Here is a 27,423-nt window from a genome sequence, read left to right on the forward strand (position 1 = left end):
TTAACATAAAGAACTGGCATTTTTTTTCTTCATTAACAGAAAAAATTAGCTTAGTAGAAAAGATTTCAAAACAATTAAAACAGTTTGTAAAAGTTAAAGGATAAATCACTAAAAGCATTTTGTTAAATTTCCCCAATGTGAGGCTGTTTTCATATTTAAGACTTCATCCAAAATGTTGGAGTCTGTGTTACAATATTTTGTTTCCTAACGAATGTATAAAGTTTGTGACTGAAACTTTAAATTCTTTCCATGGCATTTTAGTTATGGCTTTCCACTCTGTCTTTTTTTTTGAACTGGAAGCCCTTCCCCACAATGTGGAGAGAAAAAATAGGTGAAACTCAGCATAGCAATTTTTGAAAGTTTCTTTTTTTCTGTTGAGGCAGCTATTCAGCCAGGTTTTCTAGTACTTGTAACACTATTGCAAGGTAGTGTAGACTGATAAGTACAGGGTTTACTTAAACAATTAAGGCTGTGGGATGTCTTTGGCTACAGTATCTCCTGTATCAGCAAAAATATCAAAAAAGTGAGTCTTTCCCAAGGATGCTGTTTCTTTATCAGAGTTTAGCTGCAGTTTTATCATCGGCATCACTTAGACACATCCACCCAATACATGTAATATCCATGATGCTTTGGAGGGTTGCCCAACTTTAATGTAGTGTTGTGTGGTTTTAATAGAGAAATGCTTCTCGGTGCCACCTTCTCATTCACTTGAGCTATTTGTGTATTTTTTGTTTATGAACTTTTTTACAAGGCATTGTTAGAATAATGAGGTAAATGTTATGCATTAGTCCTAGAGCATTCTTTGAAATTAATTTTTTTTCACTTAGTAGAGGTGAAAAAAAGAGGTTTTAGAGAAAGGCGTGTGGTTTTTACCTGGACCAAGACAACATTGCACTGTAAGTTTAATCATACTTTACAATGTCTAAACACCAATTTCAGAGACAAAATTACCTGAGATATTATTACAATTTAATTCCATTCAGGAAGCTGATCATCTGGTTAGAAAAAAAGTGTTACAACGTGGGAAGGACAGAAGGTATTTAAGATGTTGAAATCCTCATAAATAAGCTGTTTCTTGCATGGTGCTAGTTTTATACAGAAGCTAACAGAATGAGATCTGTGATGATCATGTATTAATAATGAAGATTAAACAGATGTTCTGCAAAATGGATTTCATGTGAAATGTTGTTTAAATTTGTTTGAGGAAAGAAAACAGGGTTAGATCCTCATCTAAATCATTATAGCTCCATGGAGAACAGTAATATAGATGCTGAAAAATGATCCGTGAAGGTAGTTTGGACATACAGCAGAATAGCAGTAACATTAGGTGATCAAAATATAGCATTATTTAATACAACTGATTTTTTTTTTTCATGATGAAATTGTGAAGTATTTAGTTATATTTTATACTTTTTATTCTTTTATGTGCAGTAGTCTTTATTTTTAATTAATTTGTTTTGGCATAAGTGAAAAGAAGAGCCAGGCAAGGTAGTTCTGAAGGCAAGACTATTTGTAATTTCAAAGTAATTGTTCAACATTTGATACCAGCTTGTCTTCACTTATTTATTCTCTTTTAGAATTTTCCTGACAGTCATAGCTGCAGTTCACACGGTGCGACCCTTACATATTGGGCTGACAAATCCTTTTCTTTCTGGTACTAAAGACAACTTGGAAGTCTTTGGTTTGGCCCTAGTTAATGAAAGGTTGAATTTGTTAATGGTGCATTTAGACTGAAAATGTGTATTTCCACCTCTCTTAAGTGCCTTTTGTACTTATATCTGGAAATGGTTTTAATCTGCATAGCTTAACATCATTGCCACTGTATTGTCCTGTAGCTCTATTGACTCTCATTTATTAGTTATTGGAAACAAATGCAGTTCCTGTAATAACTGAGTAAAGAAAGCCCTACAGCTCCTTCCAGCCTATCTCAGTATAATAATTTTGGCTAAAATACAAGATAAATTAGTGCTGATTGAATTTAATTATGACTGTAGAGGACCTAGTCTGCAAGGGCGGAATGACTATGAAGGGGAGCCATAGTATCACCACTGTGCCTGGCTTTATGGGGATATTTTATGAATGGTGTATAAAGCTGCAAGTATACTTACATTAATGCAGCTGGGCATGACCTAAAATAAACTTCGATTTATTATATTAGATGGGAAAGTGTAAATTTTGGTCGAAGTGCCCCAGCGAGTCAAAGCGCTGCTTAATTGTTTGCCTGATGGAATTCTACAGACACAGAAAGTGATATTTTTGCTGTGTCCCCACTCTGAAACTGTATAGGATATGCCTGAAATATATAATATTTACCTGCTTAAGAGTATTAGGAACATTGCTTCCATTGTATAAAGAATGAAAAATACTGCTTTTCATGATAGAATGTGATAGGTTTTGTGCTCGTGAAGAGAAATGGTATCATTTCTATACAAATTATTTCAGTACAGTTTATAAACTTACAGCCTTTAAACATAGTCATTTAATCGTGCTGGTATTACAGCAGAGGATTTTGAATATAGCCTTCTTAAACTTGGGGGCTGGGGACCACATAATAAATGCATTGGAGTGCATTCCTATCTGCTCTTTTCACACAGCCTTGAATTTAGGAGTGGGATGACATTATGGCATTATGCTCTGGTTAATTGTAAACATCCCAATAGCAGAAGCAAACCAGCGGGTTGCTGGGGCTTTATTATGAAGTACAGTATAATTTAAAGCATTTTTTAAATAAAGATACTTCAGATTCAATGTGTTGTCACTGAGGTCCAGATACCCAGAGAGGCTGCCTTCAGTACAGGCACAGACTTGAGAGTGGAGGAGAGTTAAAGTAGCAGGTGGAGCCTGTATGACAGAAGGAAAGGAGAGAGAAATCAACAGATGTAACAATGGAAAAAAACAAACAAAAAACCTCTTCAGATATATCAATGGTTAACAGTTTTAAAAGTAGGCTTTAACTAGATGCACTTGAGACCTTCAGTATGGCTTTGGGAAAAGCTCTCGGGCTAAACCAGTGGAATCACATGCCCACACTGCCACCCACCAGGTTTATTTTTAGCTTGCTTCTCTGTCACCTTCTCTGTATCTTGGCTAGTATGCATTAAACTTTCCCCTATTATATTGTGGATTTCTTCAAACCTTGCAACTCTGTATCATGTTTTAGTGTTTTGTATTTTTTAGTTATGTTTTTGGTAAATAAAATTTAACAAATGTTTCAATTCCTGTCTGTACAAAACCCTTACTTAGTTATGAAACATGCGTGGTAAGTAACTGTACTTCCCCTACGTGTATTCCCTTTAGACTGAGATCCATATATTCATGATTGCTTTGTGCGATCCCGTCACAATTGTTTGGTTCCCCGGTGGTTGCAGGATTAGAAAGTAAATTTAAAGCCACTTCAAATAAGCAGTTGTTTATCATTCTATTTGTTTATGTGCGTTGCCTTTTTATTTTCTTTTGAAGGACAAAAGTGATTCTGTATAAACAGAACATTAAAATAGTGGTGGAAGAATGACTTAGGTTCTGGTGGACTGAATCATTTGAAATGCACAGATCAGCAATAGGGCAGTGGTGGTTTATGCCAGCTGGAGAGTCTTGTCAGAGGACTCTGACTAGCCAAAGATGTATGTTAATTTGTAAGTAGATGCAAACATTTTTACAAAAGCTGTCTCTTCATAACTTTTATCTGCTTATAGTATTGTCTCCTTGAAGGACCAGAACAGTACTGATCTTATGGGCCGTATAACATGTTGAGGTAAAGAAGATGGTTTGTGTGGTTTGAATTCTATGGTCAGTCAGACAAGATGATAATTTCAGTTTTCTTCCTATTGTGGTTCTTCTTCCCTAAAATAAACATACACGTTAGCTCAAACGAAAGAGATTGTCATTCATAGCCGTTCCTAAAGTGCACAGAGGAAATATATTCTGATTATCCATGTTTTCAGGGCAAGGCTGCTCTCTACCAGCTCTGCATTAAAAGGCAGTTGTGGCCAGTTGTGCTGTTTGTGACTCATGTACCCCAGTGTATAAATCATGAGCTGCCTCTAGTGGACTGCACCCTCACTCTCAGATCTGTAGTAATATTCCGCCTTCCTGACGGCTGCCTGAGCCTGGCTCCCCATCCATAGAAGAGCTGTTGTAAGCATTCTGTCCCCCTCTATACAGTCAACAGGCCGTGTTAAACCCTTTGGTTCCTTAACAGAGAATGCTTATGTCTACACTCCCTTAGCAAAGGCACTGCTAAATAAACCACACTGTCTTGATCTTCAAAATGTTATGAATTGCCTCGTATCACGAGTAACTGCATTGTGCATCCAAACATGCCTTGAGTTCTTTGAGAGTACTGTAATTGGATTAGCAATATTCAGGCTTGATTAATTAATCATTGTAATCAGGTTACTAAACAATTCACGATGCTCTTGATAACTCAGCTCTGAGGGAATGATTAATGGCTTCTTGGGAAGGATTAAAGAACAGCTGACCCTGCTTTGGGGAGGAGATTGGATCGGGTGACCTGCTGAGATCCCTTTGAACCTGAATTAGTCTCTGATTTTATGAAAAATTATTAGCAGGGAAGATCTTCACATGGCATGGTTGAGAAGACTTCCATCAGAAACAATAAGCCCAGGTCATTTCACACTTACCCTGAAGTTTTTATGCCACTAATGACTTTTTTTTTTAAACTAGAAAATTTTGTCATACTGCTAAACATGCCTTTCACTTGGGGTCTCAAATTATGCTATAAATATTATTTGTTCCTCAGGATTCTTTGTAATATTGTAAAGTACCATAGACTCCAGTTATATAATAATCACTTGCACAGCTCGGAAGATAATTCAGGAGTCCTAAACTTAAGCTGCAGCTATAATCAGTTAACTACACTTTCTCAACACCAACCATTATACTGATTTTCTGTGCATCAAGATATGGATGCTGCTCAAAACAGTTCATGTAAATAAACATCTATATTCAAAATTAGATCTCTACTTAAAAAAAAAAAAAAGGAGAAAAGGACTTTCCACCCCAGACAGAGCAACTACTCCAAATGTGAAAATTATGTAACTCTGTCACACACTGTGACATTCAGTATAGTACTTCATGACATGTGACATTGGCATACATGAAAGCTCTGGGAAAAAAAATATGCAGAAGGGCAATGACATACTCCTTACATTCTGTTTGTGCTAGTTTTTTATCTTCTGTCTCAACATTGTCATTGCAGGCCTAAAAAAGACTTTGATGTTTAAAACACATAATGTGTCACAAGAACAGCCTAAGGAGGAAGATTCAAAGGCAAAGAAAGAAGGATCATTCTTTGCCCTTTGTATCTATCAGCATCTTTGTCTTGTTCTGTCTGCCAACAAGTTATGGTTAAAATAGCATCAAGGTGAAATTAAGTTTTTGTGAGGCCAGCTGTCATCCAAAACCAGGATCTTCTCCTGTTAAAGCGCTATGAGATTTAGGTAACCTATTGTAATACCTTGTTAGGAAAGGTGAGTGATCCAAATGGCTTTTATGTTACTGCCTAACAGCTCACAATTCAACCTTAATTTTTGACCCTTTGAGTCTGAAAAAGCTAATGTTTACTGACAGTGGGAAATGCAGTAGGGATTTCCTAGTCTGGTAGGAATTTGTTACCTTGGTTCTTAATGAAATGTGCTTTCAGCTGTTACTTTCATCTTTGCCCGGATCCACACTATGGCTGACTCCCAGATGCGGAGTTGCCTTTGTCCTCATCCGTTCTACAGCAGAGTGAAACCAGTGGAATGTTTTCCTATGTAATTTGTACATCCTTTTATCATAATGTTTATTCCTGGCCATCTTTGAGTGGGTTTTTTTGTTTGGTTTTGTACAGAGTAACTGACATGAAACAAACTCTGTGTTGCAGTCCAATAAATTTTTGGTTTTGAAGCAAGAGAGCAAGGGCAGGCGTTACGTGCTCTTAAGGTCTGGTTATTAAAATTATTAGATGTCTCTGCCTGAATTAAGGTGCAAACAAGACCATATGCTGAAGTCAATAGTATGGATTTTTATTTAACAGTAAATGTGAGGGAGAGGTAGAAAGAAATAGGAAAAGAGAGGAGGAGAGAGAAAGAGAGTGGCAGAGAGACAGATTAAGTAGAAAAAATATTACCACTCTGTGGATCTTGATGGTATTGTGTTGGTCCTCTTCTGGTCGTCTCAGTGGCGAGGGTCCCGTTCTTATCCAAGTGCTGGTTGCAGTCTGGACCCAATGGAGAAAGCCCAGAAAACTCAGAGCCCAGTGGGTTTCCTATTCACTCAGATTCAGGTGGGAATGCCCAGGTACGCCCCTGGGGCAGGAGTTTTACGCTGGATGATGTAACACTTGTCATCTCCTGCTGTGGAAGGGCCTTGGCCCCAGCAGCTAAAGTCTCTGGTGGCAGGAGTGTGGCTGCCAGACTGGCTCCTGGATGGTCAGACAGGAAAGTTTCCTTCACACCAGGTGTGCATGGAGAGGGTCAAATGAGGTGGAATCCTGCGTGTGAGAAATAGTGTCCGGAGCAAAACTGCCTGAGAACAAGGTGGCTGACTTATTTGTAAAAATAGTTTGTAAGTGTGAGAAATCAGACAACCAGGACTCAGGAGAACTCAGATTTTCAGTCGTGGTTTAAAATCTGTGCTTCATAATAGACTGAAACCCCAATGAGATTCCCAAGCTCAGCTAAATGTGTCTTGAAAATTTAAATGGGCAAATGTGTAGGAGAGAAGTAGATGGTCTTTTCTACCCAGTGCAAAAAAATCTAAAAAATCAGGCTCTTTTCTGAAGATGTTAGAGAAGGGAAAGTAATAGGACATTTTTTTATTTCCATTTGCCAATACAGCACATTATAGACAAGGAGAAAAAAAAAATAGGGAAGAGGAAGGAAAACTGATAGTACATTTTTCTTCCCATATGAAGCCTGGAGAATATTTTTCTGTCACACCTTATTATATAAAAAGTTAAACATGACCCTTTTTTCCTGATTTGTCCTTAAAAAACCACACACTGAAAACAATGAGATTTTCTTCTATTATGGGAAACTTAGATTTTAATAGCTTACTTGAAACACTGTATTATTCTTTAAATATCCATTTGCTATTTAAAAGAAAATCCAGTGTCACTAGAAGCATTGCCCTGTATTTTTCTTACAGCATCTCTAAAAATACTGCAGCTTTAATCAATCCCATTTCACCAACTTCTTTATAGTACATGGTCTTGTCTTGCTGCTTAGAAATATTTGTGGAGAAAAACCATTTAAAAATAGATAAAAATAATGCATTTGAATGTTTTCCTCACCTCTTGCTTACTAAAGCTAAAAGCTGTGTGAGACTATGTGGCATACTTGAAAGATGCTTTTTTTTTTCATTTTCCTTTTCTATTTTGTGTGGTTTTTAGTAGTTAGTAAAGACTAACTATTTAGTAGTAAGAGAAAATGGTCTCACCTTAATGAAATATACTCTATTTTAACAATAGTTACACATCTTTTCCTGTGATAATATTTTTCATTGTTATTAATATTGTTTCATATATCATATTTGTTGTTATTAAAATCTTGGAAAGTTAACTTCTACATTTATTTCTATGGTTAAAGTGCTGATATAAATCTCCTAGATGTTTTCTGGTCTGTGAGGGAATGGGAAAGAAGAAGTGTGGAAAACATAAATTACACTGTACATAGAAGTGTTTTCAAAGTGTTTATTTTCCCTTCCTAGGGAATTAATTATGTCTGTTCCATTGAGAACACTCGTCAACTTAAAGCTCTTTAAATTTTATAGTCAAGTAATTAACAAGAGACTTGGGTACTGTCATCTATGTTAACAGTTTTCTGATGGATGTTACTTGGTGTAAAATTACTTTGCACCATTCCTATCTGCTTCACTGCTGCAGGAATTTACCCACCTTGCAGTCAAAGACTGGAGCACGGCTTGCTCCTTGAACAACAGATCAGTATTTGTGATAATGATAATGTGGACATTTTTCATAACGGGTAAAACCACAGCAGCTGGGCTTCATCTTACCTGAGGGATGGCAGGTGGAAGAAATGCCTCTCTGAAAGGGCTCTCTGCTCTAACTTACTTCCAACACCTCTTCAGACAGCAAGAACTCGTTTACAAAGTGGGTGCAGCTGTGTGAAAGGGAGGTGATGGAAACACCTGGGCTAATGGTTCACACCAGTTGTTCATTAAGGCTTTGTTAAGCAGTTTCTGCTTTGTAAAACCAGCAGAGGAGAGGCTTTTGGGATAAAGTTTAGGGGATTTGGTGTAGTGACTTTTTTGTGAGGACACAGTTTCTGCTGGTGTAAGAGGGAGAAGGTGTAATGTGGATACTTCTCTGAGTTGGTTCACTTATATGAGCATTGTTACAACTTATTTATGGTAAGTGAGTTTTATTCCCAGATGCTATTTATTTCATTGTCTGAGGGACGAGTTCTTTGGTGAAGGCTGCAGATGGAGGCAAGTCTTGAGGAAAAAAAAGAAAATAAGTATCTCTAAGCTTCAGTTCAGTATGCAACCCCTTTTTTTTCCTAGTAAAAGACTTTATAGTAGTATAATGTATAGTAGTATATGGTATAATAGTATATATACTAGTATATAGTAGTATAAAGTACGTGTTGTGTACATGTGAGTAAAAGTGTAAGTTACCACTACCAAAAGTGCTGGCTGTAGTTTAGCACGTATCAAGCGTGCTTGACACTGTTGTGAATGTTTAGGGGAGGTATTTGAGTCAGAGTCCAAAAGTGTTTCTTGAAATGAATTATTGCCATGCATCTTACTGACCTCTTTGCTGCAAGATATGAACTTAGTTCTTAGATAGCTTAACTTAGTTTTATCCCTAGCTATACTACTGTTTATGAAGGCAAAATAAGTCCTGATGGGACTGGGGCTCTTGGGTTAATTCAAGGCTATGTAAAACACTTCAGCCACTGCTCCATAATCTGTATCGATGGAATTTGAACACTCTGGCACAGCGGTGTTTAAGGAGTATGGAGGTGATTTTGTAAAAGATATATTTGCCCTTAGAAGTTTGGAATGGTATTTAATCCAAGCTTATTTGTTTTTCCTGCTATTATTTCCCTTGCCTTCTCTGCCTGTGTCAGAAACATTGCTTAGATGCCGAATTTGCCATTTGTGCCCATCCTCTGAGTGTATAATTTACCTCAGCGGTATAATTAAAATCACTACCTAGATTACAGCTGAATTAAGTTTAGTTCTTACCAAAGGCTCTTTGTCTCAGTCTGGCTTTTCATCTTTTTTTTTTTAAGTGACCTCAAAAAGGACCTCTTCTGTTTTGGTCTAGGCATTCAAACTGAGTCCACAAACTTTGACTGCGTTTCTGTTTTTCCTAGATTTTTTTTTTTTTTAGATGAGAATTACTTCTTCATAGATTTTTTTTTTTTTTTTTTTTTTAAGATGAGAATTACTTCTTCATTACTCTTTATATAAATCATAGTTACCTAAATGAGCCAGTTTGGTTCTGTTTTCAATCCCAAGATAATTGTCTTATCCAGACTTGGTCTTACAATCTGCATAGGCAAGTAGGGAATTGCTAGGAACGTGCTTTGGAGTTCAGTACAGTGCCCTTTTGGTCTAGCTTTTCTGATTTATCATGTGGTGATGGAGAAGAACACCTAGTCCACTAGGTGATACTTTAAAATGGTGTGTGAAAATGCTACCTTTTTTTCTGCAGGGTATTTGAAAAGCCAAATATCAAATACCTGTTCCCAGAGCTGTTCAGTCAGAGTAATGTCTCAGCTTAATGAGACATTTTGGTTACAAGGATTTTTGACCTAAAATTCAATTTTGTTTTGCTTCAACCTGTCCTCAGAAAACTCTTTGCTCAAGACTCTTCCTGCATCTGCAGTTTTATATGTGAAATTTGCAAAATAAAGAAATTTGCCGGCAGAGTTTCAGATGGATTAAGAATAGAATTAAACTAAAGTAATGTGCAGTGAGGTTAATTTTACTTGGTCATACCTTGAATGCAACATCTACTATCTTCTGAGAATGAAAAACCAGTTCTAACTGGGACTTTCAAATACTGCTTTCAGAACTAAATTGTAGTTTTGCCTCTATTTGCTTCAGTCTCTTGGGGTTTTTTTGTTAACAGATCTTTGTCGTCTTTTCTTTTCACTGCTTTGTAGAGAAGAAAGAAGTCACAATTACTTGTCTATCAGGTTTTTATTAGAATAATTTTTCTCTTTAATCAATGCAATTTTGCTTTTGGTAATGATGCTGAGCTTTTGATTGCCTTTTGATAAAGCTTACTGGAAATCAGTTTGCTTCATTACTTGCCCAGCAGAAGATGAGGAAATAAATAACTGTGCTAAAGAAAAAAAAGGTGGCTCTCACATTCACTGCAAGAGATCTTGGGGAAAATTTACTCTGAGTAGAGCCCCAGCTTAGAAAATAAGTGGTCCTAACTAATATATAACCAAGCACATTGTGCTAGAGTGAAAGTGAGACCTTTGTTCTCACTTTTACCTCTTTTTGCATCTAATTCAGCAGTGTTTAAGCAACTAGCTAATTGTAAGTGCATGAACAGCCCAATTGATTTATCATGCTGAAGTGCCTTAAACTGTAGGGCAATGAGCTTGGCCTCCTGTTCCTTTTGAGGAAAGGAACATTGGTGTTTGTGGCAGCAAAAGAATTATATTTCTCTTCTAAGGAATTAAGAGCATTTCTATTTATTCCAGAAATACACTTGTAAGTATTACATTTGTTGCCTTGAAGTGAGAGTTGTTACCAGAGAGTAATTTTTGGTGAAATGCTAACATATTATGGAAGTGATTTAAGAAAGAATGATTACTAATATATGTTTACTTATTTAATTAATTTTCACCAAGCAAACTCAATGCTATTGTGGCATCTTTTAGCTACTGCTCTTCAGTGTCCTTTTAATGCAAGGTTTATACCAGGTAAATGCCATCTTTTGGTTTCTGGTGGGAATAGTGCTCATCAAGTGCCAAAAAGGATGTGTTTGAGTTTTAGGTTTCTTTGGAGGTTGTTTTTGTTCTAGTTTTGTATGTCTGTTTTGGTGGGGTTCTTTTTCCCCCATTGGGATGTGATGATCTCTCAGATGATTCCTTGAAAAATAAGACTTCCAGGAGAGCAGGAATAAGGAGTATGCTTGAAGTCAATTAGAATATCACATCATGTAAGTCAGTACATTTGTGTATTGATGGAGGAGTATGTTCTGTTACTTGCTGCAGCAAGCCAGTGTCAGGACAAGGCATTCACTTATACTTCTGTGAACTGTATTGTTTTGGTGAGAAATTACTGGCTGCATATCGAATATTTTTTCTCTGTTTGTCATTGTGGGAATTAAAGTATATAATATATAACTAACCTTAAATCACTGGAAAAAAACCCATGCCAAATTATTTGGTATATTTCAAGCATAACTCATGTCAGTGATAATTAAAGTTTGAGAACAAACTAGTTAGTGTTTTTGCATTTAAATAATGAGGATTATTTTATCTTCCTGCAGAATATCCACAGATGTGCTCTGGGCAATTCTTGAATATAGTGTTGACTTCTGTAGTATAGGAAGTAGCTCTAGAAAAATCACTGCCATAGCAGTCTAAGTTAAATGTTCAGGTGAAAACTGGTTTTAGATAAAATTAACATTTCAAAATTTTCTTTCTGTCTTGTCATTCCTGCGATCCTCGTTGCGTCCCACAAGAAAGAAGTGTCACAGTTTGGGGTGAAATAGCTCTATGTAAATTGCTTTTTTTTTCTTTACATTACATATTGTTTTATTGGCTTTTCAAGCAGGAGATGTATTTGTTAGACTGTTAATTTCCTGGGAGTGACCAAGCTATGGAACATGTGAGAGTTAGCAGGACTTGGGTTATTTAACCTACTGCTTATATTTGCTGGTGATTCATATGATTCCGTTCTTCATACAACATTAATGATGCTTTTTGCTAAATTGCCTCTCCAAACTAAATAATGCTAGAGAAATGAGCAGCTTTCTTTTCCTAATTTGATGGTAGCACAGTCAAATACATTAGCCCTCAAATCAGTTGTTCAGACATTTGAAAAGACAGCTTCGTTAGCAGTACAAGGGTTATGCAAATAATCATGCAGAAAGGATTTTGTTGCTGTTCTATCTAAGGAGTTTCTTTGCATCTCTTTGGGTTTATGATTTAGAATTGCGGAATCACTCAGGCTGGAAGAGATCTCAGGAGCCATTTAGTCCAAGGTCCTGCTCAAAGAGGAGTTAGCATTAAATTAAGACTGTGCTGTCTGGGTCTGTAAAGTCTCTGAGTATAGAGATTCCATAGCCTCTCTGGGTTCTGAAGCCTTGTTATCCTCATGGTGAAACCTTCCCTGCCCACTCCCCTTTATCTGGTTGCAACCCCCTATTTATGGCAGGATGGATGTCTCTCAACCTTCCACTGTGCACCACCATGAATAACCTGGCTCTGTTTTCTCAGTTGCCTCCCTGTAGTACTGGAACTCTGCTGTTAAGCCCCCTGCAGCCTTCTTTTCTTTGAGGCTGAACAAATCCTATCTTCCAAAATCCTGTTTTCTCCAGCTCCTGACCATCCTGGCTGCCCTCCAGTGGAAAAACTGTGTGCAGAAACTTGAGTTTCCTGCATTTTTTCTTGTTATAGCCCACTAGGCTATCAGCCTTTGTTTATTCCGGAGTCCCATGCTGGCTCATCTTTAGACAAACATCCACAAGGACGCTTGTGTCCTTGTCTAGAGAACTCCTAACCAGGCACTCTGGACCTAGTGGTACTGGTGGAGTCAGTCCAGTCCAGATGGCAGGACTTGCTTTGGCCTTGTTGAGTTTTGTGAGGTTCCTCATGCTGTGTTTATCCATATAACAATAGTGCATTGCTTAATAATTTGTGGTACAGTGTTTCTTGCAACCCATTTTTACCAAAAAACCCCATAGAAATGTGGACCAAGAAAAGTATTAGGAAGTTATCCAATTCTTTCTGTCTGCTTCGGGCAGGATTACAATGCTGTTGTATGATGATGCTGAGACATACCACATATATATTTTCTTTAAACTTCATACAGTGTTATGCATTAACTGTAAAAGTATTCATATTTTTTTTACAATATTAAGTGTATCAAGTATTATCACCATGAGGAGAGAGAAAAATGTCTTAGTTGATAAGACATTCACTTGCAAATTAAGAGACTTGTACCTTGTTACAGATTCCTTTGTCTACCTTTAACAAAGATTCTGCTTGTATTCCTCATCTTTATTTTTTCTTTCTTCCCATCAAGTTGTCCAGGCATGACATTTCTCCTGCTATCTCTAGTGAACAAATAGTAGAGTTATGGCATCCTCTTGCTTTTACCAGAGTACACAGCCTTGATTCCAGATTTAATGTATATTAAATTGCCTTGCAAGTTGAGGTATAGGGTAACACAGAAAAATAAATAATGGCATTGATTGAGATGAAAGAACACATCTTTATGCAAGTCAAGGCTATAATGAAATACAGAAAGGCAACAGAAAAATGAGCAATTTCTTTTTCTAGTTGGCACTGTGGGACACTATTAAGCAACATTTGGAAAATGTGATAGTCATTGGCAATAAAAACTTCACTTTTTGTAGAGTCTTGTGCTCTTGGATCTTTTGTGGTGAGTGCCATTTTTAATCAGGTTCTACAAATCACACAGTTTTTCTCAAATTTCCACTTGACCTCAGTAATCATTAGCATAACCAATTGGTCTTTGTTTTTCTTTGACTTTTTTTGTTCCATTTCAAAGAATGTCGGAGATGCTTTTTTATAGCTATGTTGATGACTATCTCTTGAAGTGCTAGATTTTTTTCACAGAAACATGCAGCCTGGTTTCCTTGCATGCTTGGAAATCTTTGTGCTACTGTGCTTTACCACTCTTGTTTGCCTTCTGTTCCTTCTGTCTTTATTAGAGACTGCACAAACATGGTACAATGTACTCGTGATGGATTCTGTCCTATTGTTAGACTTCAAGTAGCTGATCTGTCCTGCAGCTCATGGCCAGTGGGTCTTAGTTTAGTACTTTTTAGTGGTAGCAAAGGTTATAACAATATCTATTCAGGAATAGGTTGGTTCATGCAGAATTTGATGCAAACATTAGCCTCCCTTCAACTCCAGGGTTGACCGATTCAGCCTAGAGTTCCTCTGTGGGACAGGAGGAGAAGGAGGTTTTGAAAGGAAGATCCATCTGCATGTTTGCTGCCATTCAAAAATGACCGGGGGCGGGGGAAAAAGGGAGAGTAAGTGAGGAAAACTGAACTGAGTGGATGTTTGTTAGACAGCAGGATCTGAGTGTTCCACATAAGTGGCCATATCATCCTGTAGGCATTGACGGTTGCAGAACTGCTCACTGCTGCCCTGTAGGACTCTCTGGAGGTGGAATAGTCACTTAGAAAATGAATACTAGTCTTTCTGAAGGAGAAAATCCTACCTGTAATGGCTGTAGTGCTTAGTTTTCTTACTGTATCCTGATTTCTGATAATTTGTTCTTGTATGATCTAAAGTGATTTGGGTTTTTTATCATTTTATAGTGTATTTTTAAACCCACTTAGGAGGAGAGGAGGTGCTTTCAAATGGACTCGTAAAGGGTTATGGTTTGAATCAATTTTGAGGTCAGGAGTTAATTCAGAAGCCTTAGAAAAATCTCACAATTGCCATCACCTACCTGTAAGCTGATATCTTTAAATTGACTTTAGTTTATTGGGTAGTTTTTTCTGAGAGCTTTAAAGTGTTGAGTAAGTGAGGAGGCTGCATTGCTCACCCTCCCAACACTGTATTGACTCAGCACTATTTCCTTATTTACACAGTGGGCAATTTCAGTTCATTATCCATAACAAGCTTGTGTTTATGCTCTTCCTAGTTAGATATTTTTGTACATATTGGCATCTATAAATTAAAAGCTCTATTTTTGACAGATTGGAAAATGTGTGTAATTTCTCAGCACTTCCCCCCCCCTCCTTCTCCACTAACTCAGCAGATTTTTTTCTTTTATTATTTTTTTTTAAAGCAAGTAGTCTTTTTTGTGTTGAAAGAGAAACAAGTAGCAATATGCATTACAGCAACAAACCAAGTATAGTAGATTTCATTATGTGGGAACTTGGGAAGGGAGAGATTCTGTATCTCTGTTCCATTCCAGGTGGGAATTCCAGTTCTGGGAGGATAAAGCTAGAAATGCTCGTGCTGGATATACACCGTTTTCTATATCACATGATTCCCCACCCCCAGTATTCTAGGGATTGTCTCTCCTATAGGACATTTAAATTATCATATATAACCTTGTATACATGTTGTATTTAATTAACCTTATTGCTTTGAAGCAATTTCTGGCTTGTAGAAGAATCAGCTCTTTTCTGAGACAAAATGGTCAAACAGTGTCACTGCTGACAGTAAAAAAGTCCAAGAGCAGCCAAATGACTCAAAGCCAAATTTGCCTTTTAAGGTCCAACAAAGTACTTTGTGTCAAAGGTAAAACCAGCTGATGTGCTCTCTTCTGTTAGCACTCACCGTTTCTCTTTAGGTGGAAATAGGAGTGGTTGATGAGCATAATATATTTCCCTACTGAGGTAAGAAAGGGGTGGTATCTCAATTCTGCTAATATCAGGACCTTAAAATGGGATTTAGTACCTTTGATACATGTGAAAATGTAGGGGGCATTCTACAAGGCATCCTAAGAAAATGAAGAGCATGCAAAAATCTGCAAGCAAAAAAACCAAGCAAGGTTTGAAGAATCTTAAATCCTGTAGGCTTTGGTTTTATTAAATTACTTTTCTAGTCCAATTATGTGAAATTACAAGGCTGTAATGAACAACATCTCAAGTCCCTACATTTTTTTCATTTATTTCAAAATATCACATACAGAGTCATGAGTGGTGTTTGAAGGTGCCTCTGGAGATCACCTAGTCCAACCTTCTGCTCAGAGCAGGACTAGCTGGAGCTGATTGCTCAGGTTCATGTTGTGTTTTGAGTACCACCAAGGAGACTTCATTACTTCTCTGGGACAGGTTGCCCAGAGATTTCAACCCCCTCCCAGTGAATAAGTGTTTTCTTATGTTTAAATGAGGGGGTTTATATTTCAATTTATGCACCTTCTTCTGGTCCTTTTTCTGAGCAGAGGGGAAGGCTCTTAATTCCTTTGATCTGTTGGCAGTGCTGTTCGTAATGCAGCCTAGAACCCTTTGCACAATTCTGGCTCGTGTTCATCTTGTCCACCAGGATTCCCAAGTCTTTCTCCTGGAATTCTTATGTGTGTCATATGCTCTTGTACATTAGTTTTGCACAGCCACGTGTTTCTGAATCAGGCAGAGAGCAGCATTGCAGTTAAGAGGCCCAAATCCAGACAGGATCTATGGATACTCAGCCCTGCAGGATGTACTTGACAATTATCATGATTGAGTCCTTAGAAAAGGTCTGGCTTACCAAACAAAAATGCCTCAATGGGCTACTGCTAGCAGTTGCTGCCTGATTTTCTTTATTATGTTCTGTTCTGAATTATTTTTTAGAATATGTTATTTTATTGCCTAATCCCTCTTTCAATACTGCATGTAACTTCCATAAATGTTTCGAAATTTTACCTAGAAAATATCTGCAAATTTCATACTAACAGGTCCTGTATATACTCTAAGCTGAAGATTTTAAAGGAAGTGCTGTAGAATATTGAAGCTTTCAAGCATCATTAAGAGTTTGGGGCAGTTGCTCTTTTGCAGAATGCAGTTATTCTCAGGATTAGATCTTGGAAAGAGCAATTAGCCTAAACTATTTCTTCTGCACTTTTCCTCTTTTCTCAAATGATTTATGCAGATCTTAGCTGAGTTAACTTTAACTGAATTTAATGTGAAGTTAGAGTCTTTTTTACTCAATCATAGTAAGTTCTTTATAAGTCTAGTTGAATTTTGGTTTAGGTTACTCAAGCACTTCCTGTCACATGGTATCAGGGAGTGACTGTAAGATCTGTGACTGTTCCTGCTCTTACCCCTGCAGAGGCACTGTTAGGCTCTGTGAGGAAACGTAAGACACCTTTTTTTCAAAGGCTACTCCTTTCTATCTTCAAACTATACTTTATTTAAAAAGTATTTGCACGTGTTGTAGTTCTTGAGTCCTAGTGATAACATTTTTCTAATGAGTCCATTAAAAAAAGGCAAGAAATCTCCTTTCCTTCAATACTGTAAATAACCTTTCCTTCATCTTTGACTGGGTTAGTGTTGTTTCTGGGACCAGTTTGGGCATTTAGCCAGAGTTTGATACTGAGTTGAGTCATCTGATCTTCATCCTTGTAGGATGGCATATTAATACATATGTGATTGTGACAGTGACTGTTGAAAGTTTCAACAGCTGAAGTTGAAAATTTTTGGGAATTGGGCAATCACATTAAATATTCTAAACTGAAATTTTGATAAAGCTTCACATACTCTGCTGCCTTCCATCCTTTTGTGTTCTCACATTATAGCTGGCAAGAGGGAAGAAAGGAAAACAAATATGTTCTTATTCACATGGCATTAATTGAAATTCAAGCATATGGTGTCAGAAAGGTGACATCTTGCTGAAAGTTCAGGTTTACTTACTAATGTAAATGAAAATACTGGTATGAAAAGTAACTGTACAACTAGAACTTCATAAATAGTTCTAGCCCCCCCAAAAAAGGCACAGATAAAAGGTTGCTTCTGACATATTTTACAAGACTGTATTCTGACTGTAGGAGGTATATTTAATGTTTTGGTAAATTACATTCCCATTAGTATAGTACAGAAAACACTGAAAGAGCAAAACACTATCTTGAGCATAAATAAAGGAAAGAGTGTGGTTAAATGCCAATGCTTAAAAATTGCCATGGAGCTTTTTACTTTCTGACTACTTTATGGTTTAATATTTGACTGACTATTAGATTATATTACTGTAATGGCAAATATTAAGTGGTTGGAGGATATTGTCTGTTTGCGTAAATGCGCAACTTCATTAAAGGAAGAAAATGGGTGTGTTTTTAATACAGGGCTACTTTCTATGATTTCTAGGATTAGCCTTTTTTTTCCCAAAACCACCTGTTATTCTTTGTGTATTTCCATTTAATTTTTATTAGTAGTGTAGCTATATCTGGGTACTCACACACTGAGATTGTGCAGCTTGATGAATTTTTCCATTTCCCATTTTACTGCACGTTTATGGTGCTATTGTCAACCTCCATTATGCTAGTCTGACAAACCACTCTCCCTCCTAAAGAGCCAGTCTATAGCTTTAACTTGGGCCATAAATATATACACAGCTGTGCAGATTTTAGTTTAAGCCTTCATAAAGCATGATCACAGCTGCAGGAGGAGGTAAGAGTTGAAATATAAACATGGGGGTAGGGGGATGAAAAAGACATTGGTGAAATTGAAAAGAAGAACTGATGAGTTGAAAGTAGGGTATTCAATGTTTTAGCTGTTTGTCTCTTTTATTCCTTTAATTGATGCCTGGGAGGCATGGTGACAGTATGGTAAATCAGTGCTTTTGTGTAGGAAGCAGTTTTTCTCCTTAAAGGTAATTTTATGTTGTTGTGGTTTAACAGACTGTTAAGTCTGAGGATAAGAAGATATGTAGGTAAATTAGACACAAGTACAAAATAAAGGTTGTCACAGATGTGCTGATGATCATAATTGTGAAAATAAAGGGAAGTGACCATGACTCGGACAGTTAAATAGCAAACAGTGCAACACACCAGTTCCAGTATCACCTGTTCATATTTTTCTTGAGTACACTATTATGCATTTTGGTTTGCTGAATTAGTTACAGGATATTCTTTAAAGGACTCCTTGCATGGGTCATGACAGACTGAAAGTGATGAATGAGACAGATGGAGAATGAAAGGTTGAGATGACAATAAAGCAATGGATGCAGAACTCAGCATCATGTTGATGAAGATGTTTATTTAGAAAGTAAGACAGGCCTAAAAATAATTGCAGGTGAATCAGTTTTGTAATGCATATTACTTATCAAATGATTTTTAAATTATTTCAATAGCTGTTGGGGGTGTTTTTTGAATAATTCAAGAAATCATTAAGTGATGATGGCCAAAATAAAAGAGCAACATGTAATAATTTTAGGAGAATCTTTTCCATATCTGCTTGAACTTCTCATTGAATAATGTGAACAATGAAATATATGAAGCATCAATCATACCTCTATTATTATAGCACATGGAGATGTAAAGTTCTGCATTGTTCAGTTTTGGCAGATTGTTGGAATGTATCATTAGACAGTAACAGATAGCCAGCTTTCAAAGTGCCACTGGTATGTTCTTGCTGACTAACAGGCTAACAGAGTGTGTCATGATTCATGTAGGAAAGGATAAACCTACATTTTAATATGCAAGAAATTCTAATTTAAAAGAGCTTGCACAAGTTGTCAAAACCCCCACAATGAAGAGTTAACAGTTCTTACTCATCTGCAATGAAGTCTATTCTAAAGGCTTCATTAAAGAAGGAAGCTACAGATGGCAAATTATGGTAGCTGTGAAATAAGTTTCCTCAGGGGCACTTGGAAACCTTGTAGTTTTCATTTTTTATCTGGGAAAGTGATGGTCAGTGTCAAAAAAATGCAGTTTGGTATTTTTTTTTCCTTTCTCTATAATTTCCTAGGCTTGCTTATGGAATTTTTTTGGAGTATGGGCTGGTTTTGGTGGGGTTTTTTTTCCAACTGCTATGTCCAGTAAAATTGGATCCTTTCCTTGATAAAATTATTATCATTGCACAGCTCTTGATAATTCAAAGGCAAAATATTTTCCAAATGGTTTACTGAAATTCCTCAGATCTAGAGCAAAATAAAAAGGATGTATATTAAAGGCCTATATTTTTATTAAATAAGAAGAGTTTTGCCATTTATTCTTCCTGGAATTGGAGCACTTTTATATCCCAACCCTTCCTTATTTCAGTCTGGAATTTGACCTGCACAGAAACTGTGTGCTAAATTAGAAGTACTGCTTCCTAGTGTAGTAGTAAGTCAACAGGATAGTGTACAGGAATAGGGTGCTCAGTTAAATCTCTGAGGACTTTATTAAGAGCTTAACATATAAATCACACTGTCTCTGTATCTAGTGCCAAAAGGCTTTTAAGATGGATTGCTACTGGTTTAACATGAAAGGGATCACTGGTTTGCAGATCTGCTTTTCTGGAGCAGGTTTTGCTGCCGAGGAGTGACCATCAAGGTGTTCAACAGCCAGCTGTGAAAACTCTTGGGATTTCTGTAGGGCTCCTGCTTGGGGATGCCTCTGGGTCTTAGGTGCAGCACTACATATTCATAGTTTAGAATATTTGTCTGATTTGTTATTCGTACTGCTTCTCTAATTTACTGAGTTCTCTCCACTCTGAGCCCTTTTGAGGGCATTGTGCTGTATGCAAAAAGTAGTTGAGAAGGGTGGACAAGAGATCTGATGGGTCCTCCCGTGCTTGATGGAGCTTGGTACCTTTTCTATTTCAGGGCCTGAAGGCAACAGGACAATCTTTTTGTGTTCATGCTAAATATTTTTCATGGAGGAAAAGTACTTTTTCAATGAGATATTATTTCAAGATATTTTAGTTCATACTGGGGTTTTTTTTCCCCCTTTGTAGTTATCATTTGATGCTGAAGGAATTCCTAATGTATATTAGAAAAGGGCAACTTGTGGTTTGTGTTTGAAACTTGGATGTAGCAGGAGTCTGAACGTAAGTAGGCAAGCAAAGATTGAGAACATCAATGCATAGAAATTCTTATATCTTGCAGGGCATGATGATCTGGTGACAAATATAGATAGCCCAAAGTCAACAGGGCTTCATTAAAAACAGTGCATTTAAATGAGATTTTATAACTCATAAAAGGCTAAGTTCAGTGTTGTGTCAGCAATGAAAATACGTTTTAGATCTCTTCATCTCGTGTGTTGAAGGTGTGAGGTATTTACTCTGATATTAATACAGACAGGCAACTGGTAAGTAAGTGGAGCATAATAACTTCAGTAAAAAGAAAAAAATTACATTCAGATTATATTTGTATAGACAATTTTGTAGCAGAGAAGAAATGAAAAACTGAAAGAAGTGAAATAATATAGTACAAATCCACATAAGTGAAACTGACAATTTAGAAGATTGTCTTCAGTACATATTTGCCCTTAATTTCATACTTATTTGGAAGTATGTTGACATGATTTTTTTTTTTGCTCACAGTTTCCAACAGAAACAAGCAAAATTTTGGAGAGACTAGAAGCTATTATACATTTTGAAATCTTATATAAAGTACTGTAATATTAGTTGTAATGGAAAAATAATTGAGAGATTTTTGTAGGTTGTTTGGATCTATAGTCCATTATTGTCTTCAGAAGTTTTAAATTTTGGAAAATATTTATGTATTTCTGTTATAATTCATTAATTAGTAGGCATTTCATTTCAGTTTTTCCCTGGGAATAGATTAACTTTCTATAGCTTTTTCTTAAATCCCTTCAAATTTCTCACTGCCTGAAAACTCTCTGAATTTTAAAGTCACCTGGCAAGTTACTGAGGGAAGGATTCTTGTAGCTTTTTTAGATGGCCTGTCAGAAGAAAGGGCCAAACATCGTGTGGCACTGGATCTTTGTGCAATTCCTAGAGCAGTCATGGAGTCCAAGTTTAAAATCTGACAACTTTGTTTATGTGAGGGATTTTCCATGGGTGAAACTAAGTTTAAGATTTCAGTTTAGTTCACTAATGTTAGTTAGTGTTTGCACAGTCGGGACTGTAGGATAAACTTACCAAAGAACAAGTCTGAAGTCTGCGTTGAGGCAATGCTCTCCTGACTAAGAGTTGCTTTAGGTACGTCTCATGCTTCAGTGTTTCAGAGAAGTTCTACAAACCATGCCAACAGGGAAAATTCCTTTTATTTGCATGTGCAGGATACAATTATACATGATTTTGGCATCTTAGAAGCTCTTTACTTTTCAAACAAAGCACACAACACTGCTTATTAATGTAGAAAGTTTTCCATGTTTGCTTTATATATGAATATAAAATTTATTTTTTAAAGAAGTGACTATAGATATGTGTGTAAAATCCACAAGTGCATGCAGTACATACGTGTATGTTATTCAAGGGAGTGCAGTGACAGTGGTGTGTGGTACAAAGTGTTATTAGCAAAACTCAAATCTATTCATTTTTATTGTCATTTTGCAGATTTCTGTTTAACAGCAGGTAAGCAATGATGGTAATTCTGTCATGAGAGTAACACAGGAATCACTTGGGAGTTTAGTGACTCAGAGGAGTGACCTTGCTGCTTTCCATTGTTGTGTTTTTAATATAAATGTTATTGATACAATAGCAGCAGTCATGGATATGCTTTTCTAAAAGGTATTCCTTGCTGAAGTAGAGAATCCCTTAATGGTGAGTATAACCCTGAAGTCATTCTTACAGTCTCTTCAACCATCTGTCCTTGGAGCTTAGGAAACAGCCTGAGATGCTGTTCTTAACCCCATGGTGGGAATTTCAGTGTTCCTTATTTGTTTTGGTTTTTTTTTTTTTTTTGGGCTGAGGTAAGGTTTGTTTGGCCTTTTTTTGTTGTTGTTGTTTTAATAATATTTATATAAAAAAAGACACTCTCATCAGGAATAGATAGTGTTCTGTGTCTTGGTTATTGATGGTGACTACTTTTCCTGTTCTGCCTGTATAAAATTCAAGAAGGGTTCACTGTTTAGTCTGTCAGCTCACCTGTTACTTCATAGAGCACACTTCAGTATTACTGATGTTTATATGAAACTACCCTTTTTTTGGCATGTTAGAGTCTAGGAAGAGTACCTTGTAATAATTTTCAGGTTATTCTTTAAGAAATGAGGTGGAATACAGCAAATGAAAATTATTTGAAGTTTTTTGTGGGTGGTTTCATAAAGGTGGGTTGACTTTCAAATTACAGTTGAATGAGAGTCGTAATATTTTGTCTTTTACATTGAGTGTTTTTGATAATTAATTAACTTTAAGAAAATGTTTTCAGTTACATCTATCTATCCTAATCAAAACCATTTTTTTTCTTCCCTTCAAGCTAAATGGCACTGAATAGACACCTTGCAAATGTTTTGAATATATCAGAAAATTTTGCTGCTGTTTAGTCAGCAGCTCTAATCCATCTTTTTGCTTCAGTGGATCACCTTTGGGGTGGGACATTGGAAAGTGTTCTGGTGATGACTCATTCCAGCATTCCATTTGAAAACCTCCAAGGAATCTCACATTCTTTTACTCTTGGGATGTTTGAACTCTTGCAACTGTGAAAAATTATAAAACAGACTTATAAAGGAAGCTGATGGAATGAATGTGAAGGGAGCACTTGAGGGTTCTTTCCACATATTCTGTACATAGGCTAAGACCTACATGTTGGCTAGGGTCGAGTATGTGGTCCAACTTATTCATCTTTGCTGCTGCTTCTGTTTTGTTCATTATTTTGTAGTTGGGAGCTACAAATTAATCCATCTTGTATGGAGTCAAAGATGTCCTCTTCTAGCAGTGCAAGAAAAAATTGTATTGTTGAGACATCAAGTTATGATCGTGCTTAAATACATGGCCTTTTTTCACTTTTAAAATCCAGCTTGCAAATCCATTAGAATGTTTGCTTCTGTCTGTCAGAAATCAGAAATTATTTAGAGATGTGTACTTTGTAATACAATGCTTTAAATCCTTACTTAATAAACTTAAATGCATCATACTTTAAATAAGCACAGCAAATTTCTGCTGGTCCTATCTGAAGAACCCAAGTAATTTAAGGAAGTTTGAGATACCTACAAGTTAGGGTTTTCAAGAATGTGTTTATAGTCCTTTTTTTCCCCTCCAGTTTCTCTTGATCTGAATTTGTGCTCTCTTCACCTGCTAGGCTCCTTTTTCTGTCCATTGAAGGCCCTTGTTATGCTTGGAAGTCTACAGAGTGATGCTGCTATTCTGATCTTTGGCACTGTGTGGGTGTGGCAATGGCAGGGAGAAAATTTCCATGTTGTTTTCATGAGGCACCTGACACCTAGAACTGAATCACACTTTTAAACAGATTTGTTTCTTCCCAGGGATAATTCAAATAAAAAACTTAATCTAGTTTTGTCAATTTTCAGTAGGAAAAAAGAAATCCAATGAGTTTTGAAGCTGTATTTAGTGAAAAAGAAGGAAAGATAATATCCTTTGATAAAACCTTTCATATTGTAATGCCAGTACATCTAGAATATCCAGCCTAAAATGAAATAAAAGTGTTATAGTAAAAATTTTAGAATGAAATGAATTGTAAGTATTCAGAAGGGACAGCACTTTTACTTACTGAAATATAATGGTCAGATTTCAGTAGACAAAACCCCTCAAATATTTTCAAAATAGATTTTAATGGGAAATATTTTACTTGGAGTGAAAATAAAGCACTGAAATACTGGCATATTCTATGAAGAGCAGTTTTATAGCAAAGCTGCTGCTGGATACTTGCTTCAGCATCCACTGATGGTTAGGAGTTCATCCTACAATAGCTAGGAGGGATCAGACAGTCACTGTGATTACTGGCTTACCCCAGTTTTAAAGGCTTTGCAAATTATTTTATGGGAACACCAATGACTTTTCTGGATGCATGCATGACTGCAAAACTAACACACAGTCTCTCTCCAAATGTGCAGTCTGAGTAGCTCCTTTTTAATTGTGATGATCTTTTAAAATCCTTCAGATCTCTCAGTTCAAGTTTCTCTTAAATATAAATTGGTGTGTGAAAACCTTGGCTTTCATTAACCTCCATATTTAAACAAAAAAAAAATCACATAGCACTCAACTCTGTAGCTTAAAGAAATTGAAGCACCATCAAAAAGAAGTAGAGCTATCTGTTAGTGAAAAACTGACAAGACAGCAGCAGCATCCAGCATCTAGTAGGAAGACACCTGTTCATTCACACATGTACTATCACAACTCTTGAAGAATCCTGCTTCTCTTAGAAAATCTGTATGTACAGGGTGTTATTTTTTAACAGCCTAAAATGAGTGGTTATATACAATTCAAGATACTTTTTGGTGAGTTTTCAATAGCATGACCTGTTTACTTGCTCCTACTTTGCATCCAGTGAAAATGGGATGATTCACTCCTTTTAAAAAATGAAAACAAAATGAAAAATGCATTTATTTCCATTCTGTTGAGAGCAACTGTGCCATAAAAGCTATGTCTGTATCATGTAAGGCAAAAGTATCAAGGAAATTCCTACTCCAGTATATGGAATTTATTCTGCATAAGCAGAGTACTTTTTGGTCCAGTGCCAAATCAGATTGTAAGTAATATCTCAAGGGTAAAGATTCATTAAAATTAGGAGGATTAAACCATCAAAAGTTCTTGTGAATTATGTAAGCCTCTATGACAGTTTGGTTAATTGGATGAAATTCATGTTGGAGTTTCTGTCCCTCATTCTGTTCCTCATTCTGTAGGTATATTGAAATCACAGAGTCATATGATGGAAACTGTAGAACTGTGTCCCATTCCTATATCTCAGAAAGGATGAACACAGCATAAAAATTATTGTTCTTGGCTTTAGCCTTCATTTATTCAAAGGTTTTGAGTTTGTGTTTGGATGGTGGGTTGGAGCAGGGTGGCAGAAGACAGTCAAGATTACTGTCAACGCACTTGTAGAGAGGGAAAAATCCAGGCATTCAAATTTTGATGTTGGGTTTTGTTTGGCTTGGTATTTTTAATAAAAAATTTAGCAGGCTTTGATTTTTACTTACTTACTGCTCACTATTCTGGGCTATGTTGAGACATCAGCATTCTGGTGTGATAAATTTATTCTATAAATTTGTTAAACTAACTGACATATCACTGCAGTGGTTATTTACAAAATTATGATGGAGGACCTCTTATTTTAGGAATGGACTTGTTAGTCTCACTAGGGGAAATACAGGTTCACGTTTTGTTTCTTGTGAAAATCACATTAGTGCTATGTGCATGAGAAAGTATTATTGGGGTTTTGAAATACAGTTCTGAATGTGAGATTACAAAGGTGTAGAAGTCTCCACTTCTTCCTTTTAGATAATAAACTCCTTGATTTACTTTTTTACAAAAATGTTTGATTTTCAGCTAGTTAAATGCAGCAAAATATTTTATCACTTTTTTTTGTTTGCGAAAATTCATGTTATACAAATGTGGAGAAAAACTGATGACCCCAAGCTATTTGTCTATACAAACACTTTTGAAGGTACTGCTAAAAACCCCACCAAGAAAGCATTGAAAAAGCTGGTTTAACCCTGTGTGAAAATTTGGAGTACTAGAGTCTTTGCTTTTAACAGTGATGTTTGCTTCATCACAGAATAAGGTGACGTTAAGAGTAATGTTGTGAACAGAGGGCAGGTTCTTGTGGTCTGCCTGCTGTTTTTGGCAGAAATGCCTGGAGAAGTGCAAAACCACGATCTCCTGCATTGAAAGGGTGCTTCTTACTCTGCTTCACTACTGATGTAGTCACTGGAAGCTGCAGAAGAGGCTTCTCCAAATTTACAATCCCAGTACCTGAGATAGCTAGGAATGCATGTGATAGTACACACATGGTTAGAATATTTTAGTAGTTTTGTCAGGCATTTTTCCAGCTGTGTATCCAGGAATACTGGCGTGTGTGTGTGCAGTCTTTCATCTGTGGCTATTTCAGTGATGTTTTTACTTGCAGCACAAATAAGAGACTGTTCAAGTGTTGCACATTATCTACATTTGAAGAAGAGCCAAAGTACCTAGAAGTGATGTAATTATCAGTGCTGAAGAAACATTCTAGGAGAGAGAGAGGCAGAGTGGGGTTCAGTGACATTATCTAACATCTGTCAGACCTTTTGGGGTTTATGACATCTCAATAGAACTGAAGTCATGTGGGCTAAGAGAGAAAGCATGTTTTTTCTGTGTTGATTTTTATCTGAATGTATAAAAGAACTGGTACTTATGAACCTTCTCTATTAATAAGTGGACTATAATAAAATGCTGTTTTAAAAAGGCTAGTCTTATAAAAAGCTCTCTCTTTAAATTGTTGACTGCTTCACGTATATGTGGGTAGAGAGAATTCCTCTTTCTTTAGCTGGAAGAAATGCAGGACCCTTGTGGTGGGGGGTTTGGTTGGTTTGGGATTTTCTTTGGTTCGAAAGTTTTGCTTAGGTCAGAAAAACCTGCATAAATACGTTACTGGGAATGGCTTCTAAAATTATCTTTGTTTAATCTTGCAGGAGAGGGGTTTGCCTTTGCATGCATCCTGTATTCTTTTTTTCCTGTCTGCAATTCTTCCCTCTTTCATGATCCAAAATGGGTACCAGTGGAACTGTGATGACTGACAACAGTTCCTCAATGGAGGATGCGGGAGTGTTTTACTTTTAAATAGGAATTTAAATATAAACTTTTAAAAACTCTCTGCTATTTCTCTATCTTGTTATTTGTTATTTTAAAAGGTATTTCAAGTTATAAATGTAACCAATGAAATAATGAACTGTAATCTGTGTGAAATTAGGATTGAGTAA

General features: G+C 36.5%; 1 protein-coding gene across 6 annotated transcripts in view; it reads left to right on the forward strand.

Moving 5' to 3' along the window:
* Positions 1-27,423, forward strand: part of GRID2 (glutamate ionotropic receptor delta type subunit 2) — an 824,945-nt gene that overhangs the window by 192,201 nt on the left and 605,321 nt on the right. Inside the window, exon 1 of one of the 6 annotated variants that reach the window (XM_069013074.1) lies at positions 8,230-8,373. The exons of the other annotated variants lie outside the window; for them this stretch is intronic. The gene's annotated coding sequence lies outside the window, so the exon portion shown is untranslated. Of the gene's footprint in view, positions 1-8,229; positions 8,374-27,423 lie in introns of those variants that run through there. 6 annotated transcript variants of the gene reach the window in all.

The sequence above is a fragment of the Aphelocoma coerulescens genome, chromosome 4, assembly GCF_041296385.1.
Source record: "Aphelocoma coerulescens isolate FSJ_1873_10779 chromosome 4, UR_Acoe_1.0, whole genome shotgun sequence".
NCBI classification, from domain to species: domain Eukaryota; kingdom Metazoa; phylum Chordata; class Aves; order Passeriformes; family Corvidae; genus Aphelocoma; species Aphelocoma coerulescens.